Raw genomic sequence first — 4303 nt, 5'->3', positions numbered from 1 at the left:
TAAATGTGAGGCAGCTAAGGGACTTAAGGCGTTGGGAGAATGGATTGAGGATGGGAGCACCTCATCCCATCGCGGTATATTTGAGGCGACGATAGGAAACCTGGAAGAAAGGGAAGAGGTTTTCGATCGGATACCTGTGATGAACCTTGAAGTCGAGTGCGAGGCACTGCTGCCATCGGCACAGTCTTGGATTAACGGAACCCCAGTATTGCCATCTGGAAGATCATGTTACACGGATGGATCAATGCTAGAGGACAGAGTGGACCTGGGGGTCTACATTGAAAACCCAAGGACTGAGATGTGTTTTAGACTGCCTGACCATAATACGGTCCTGCAGGCGGAGATCTGGGCGATCACGGAATGCGTGAAGTGGTGTGGTACTAACGCGAGGACGTCGAGTGTGAACATCTTTGCCAACAATAAAATTGCCAACAGGGCAATAACAACCAGGACGGTAAGGTCACGAACAGTCATGCAGTGTAAGAAGGAGATTAACGCCTTCTCTGAGGATAACAAAATCCGCATCGTTTGGGTGCTGGGCCATAACGGAGTAAGGGGAAATAAAAGGGCATACGATTTGGCGGTGAAGGCCAGAGGACTGCTGTCAAAAAACTTGTTTAACCCGAAGCCTTTCGCGTCGATGTATTCCAAGTTAAGAGAGTGGGCGACGATTGCGCATGCAACATTGTTGAACGGTGAAACGGTCGGTAGAACGGCGAAAATCCTATGGGGGGAACCAGATCGTGAAAAAACGAGGCTATTACTGAAAGGAAGTAAGAAGGAAGTCAGTATAGCTATTGGTATCATAACGGGACACATAGGACTACGAGCTCACTTATGTAAAATCGGTGCGACAAGTGATAGCCGATGTTCTCGCTAAGATTCGAATCCAGGCGTTCAGCGTCATAGACGGACATGCTAACCTCTGCGCTACGTTGGCCTCTTATGACTTCTTTTATGACTTCATTCTTTTTCTCTTTGCAAGCAAATTTATCAACCGATTATCTGAAAATTTTGCACAGCGATTTCCTCTATGAGTCTTCCAAAATTTGTGGATTTCGGTTGTAATTCTTCACTTCAAAATTTATACCAAACGTGGTATAGGCTATCAAAAGATCGGGTTTGTCCGACTTCAGCCCGTCTTTACTTGCTAACCTTTGAATAATTTTTCTAAAGCCTAGTAGCATGTTTGGTTCCTGTATGACTTCTAAATTTATTTAACCTTTTCTTTCATACCAATTCTCAAAATCTTGACATTATTGTTTTCGTCGACTTTCCACATTTACGAGCAGAGGATCATAATTTGTTAAAGTTATTTTCACAGCAGGAGGCCAGTTACTATCCCCAGTCTTTTGGGGTTTTATGCTGCTTACAGGGTTTCACTATTTTCGTGCTGTTCCTTGAGTTTTAGCCAACAAAGACATGAGACATAAAACGAGGAACAAAAGTATCTTGCTTTTGGCATTGGTAACTTTATTAGCCGCTCTGCTGAACTGCAGCAGCGTGTCTACATTGATCTAAAGTAGAATCCCGTTTTCAGTTCATTGTTCTTTTGCAGGGGTTATGGGGTTTTTTTTCGGAGGAAATAAAAAAATAATTTAAAGTGATGAGTTTACCAAAATCATATTAAGGACCAACACCATTCGCAACCACCAAGACCATTATCAGCACCACCACTCTGGGCATTACCACTGCGACCGCATGTGGATGATTGTGTTGCAGTATGGACTATGATGATTTCTGTGGCAATTTCCGTGTAATGTGGCCCCATTATTGACTTTGTTAGAGTACTGACTGGCTTTTGAATGAATGGAAGCAACTTTATTTGTATGTTTGCAGTGGGGTAATGATACACCGGGGAAAAAAGTTGATTGTACTCTCAGTACAATTCGATAAAAGTGAAATTACATAGTAAAATAGCCATTTTGGAGGTGGCAAATTCTATTAGGTTGGTGTTTCCAGCTCAAGCGAACCCTCACCTACACCCCAATTTTTAAAAACGCCAGATCTCGTAGAAGGGAGCATTAAGGCGAAATTTTATATGCCACCTAATGATACCCCAAAAACATGAAGTTGGTATCAAATTTTGGTGTCAAATAACCGGGGGGGTCGCCCCTTCCCCAAACCCACCCAAACGGACATGTTCACCGATTGCGACAATATGGGTATCAAATGAAAGGTACTTAAGAGCAGAGTATGATTTTGGTAATAAAATGTCACCATAAGTGTCGGAGGGGTCTCCCACCCCCAAAAACACCACCCAAGAGGACACTTTTACCGCTTTAGGCAATATGGGTATCAAATGAAAGTAGAATACAAATCTGATATAAAAATTTACATATAGTGTCTGAGGGCATCCATTCCACCAAAAACCCCTAGCAGGACATATTTACCGATTGGGACAATATGGATATCAAATGAAAAGCATTTAAAAGTAAAGTACAATGCTGATGTAAAAATGTATTCCTTGGTATTTGAGGCACCTACCCCAGTTGACATAAGGATTCATGTATCTGAGTCACGTACTACAGATCGGCAGACATGTAGATCGCGGCAATAATGGACTCAAACAAATTGTCTTTTGGGTTTTAGCGTCGTGGGGAACCAACTCTCCCCTCCCAATAAAAACAACGCCAAACTGTCATGTAGGATGACCGATAATATATTGTATTCAAATGAAAGGACGTGTCAGAGGGCAACCCCCCTTCTTAACCAAAAAAAAAGGAATTATAATTAATGTATGGGGGCTGATGAGTATAGATTAGGACAGAAATAAAAAGTCTTTGATAGCAGAGTGCAATGTTTACCCTCAAATTGGGATGGAAACAGGAGGTCCTGCGGATCTTTAAAAATCTGGTATGCCAGCTACCACTTCGAAATATGATTTTGAATGTAGATAACCAATACGAAAACAAACAAAAACAAGTAAAAAGGCGTTAAGTTCGGCCGGGCCGAACTTTGGATACCCACCACCTCGGGTATATATGTAAGCCACCTTTCATCAAAATCCAGCGAAAATTGCATACCTTATGTCCCACAGCAGTTCGATCCAGATTCGATTTGGACCAAATACTTATAAGTACAAGTCATTGTTCAATTATGTATAACAAAATATTGGTCTTTCTAGTAGCCATATCTACAAATAAACCGATCTGAACCATACACAACATGGATGTCCAAAAGCCTAACATAAGTCAATGTGTCAAATTTCAGATAAATCGGATTATAAATGCGTATTTTTTGGGGCCAAGACTTTAAATCGAGATATCGATCTATATGGCAGCTATATCCAAATCCTGATCAATCTGAGTGAAATTGAAGAAGGATGTCGAAGGGCCCAACACAACTCACTGTCCCAAATTGCGGCGACATCGGACAATAAATGAGCTTTTTCAGGCCCCAAAACCTAAAACCGAGAGATCGGTCTATATGGCAGCTATATCCAAATCTTGACCGATCTGTGCCATAATGCAGAACTATGTCAAGGGGTTTAACCTAACTCAATGTCCCAAATTTCGGCGACATCGGACAATAAATGCGCCTTTTATAGGCCTAAGGCCCTAAAACGGAGCATCGGTCTATATGAGAGCTATATCCAAATCTGGACCGATCGGAGCCAAATTGAAGAAGGATGTCGAAGGGCCAAATGTTACACACTGTCCCAAATTTCAGCAAAATCGGATAAAAAATTCTCCTTTCATGGGCAAAAAATCTTAAATCGAGAGATCGGTCAATATTGTAGCTATATCCAAATCTGGACCGATCTGGGCCAAATAGATGAAGGATATCGAAGGGCATAATACAACTCACTGTCCCAAATTTCAGCAAAATTGGATAATGAATGTGGCTTTTTTGTGCCTAAGACCCTAAATGGGAGGATCGGTCTATATGGCAGCTATATCCAAATCTGTACCGATTTGGGCCAAATTGACGAGGGGTATCGAAGGGCCTAACACAACTAACTGTCCCGAATTTCAGCAAAATCGGAATATAAATGTGGCTTTTATGGGCCTAAGATCCTAAATCTGAGGATCGGTCTATTTGGAAGCTATATCCAGATCTGAACCGATCTGGGCCAAATTGACGAAGGATGTCCAAGGGCCTAACACAACTCACTATCCCAAATTTCGGCGACATCGGACAATAAATGCGCCTTTTACAGGCCTAAGGCCCTAAAACGGAGCATCGGTCTATATGGCAGCTATATCCAAATCTGGACCGATCTGAGCCAAATTGACGAAGGATGTCGAAAGGCCTAACAGAAAACGGAATGACAAAATTAATATACCCCCATCCTTCGGTG

At 42.0% G+C, this 4303-nt stretch overlaps 1 long non-coding RNA gene across 1 annotated transcript; it reads left to right on the top strand.

Annotated features, from left to right (window-relative positions):
- The first annotated feature begins 1249 nt into the window (after nt 1–1249).
- On the top strand, nt 1250–1944 carry LOC106094362 (uncharacterized). The gene is made up of 2 exons (XR_001222539.2): nt 1250–1467; nt 1559–1944. It is a non-coding gene; the product is annotated as an uncharacterized LOC106094362 (long non-coding RNA).
- The last annotated feature ends 2359 nt before the right edge of the window (nt 1945–4303 follow it).

Source organism: Stomoxys calcitrans, chromosome 2 (assembly GCF_963082655.1).
Source record: "Stomoxys calcitrans chromosome 2, idStoCalc2.1, whole genome shotgun sequence".
Lineage (NCBI taxonomy): Eukaryota > Metazoa > Arthropoda > Insecta > Diptera > Muscidae > Stomoxys > Stomoxys calcitrans.
This window is presented reverse-complemented; position numbering and strand designations above follow the sequence as displayed.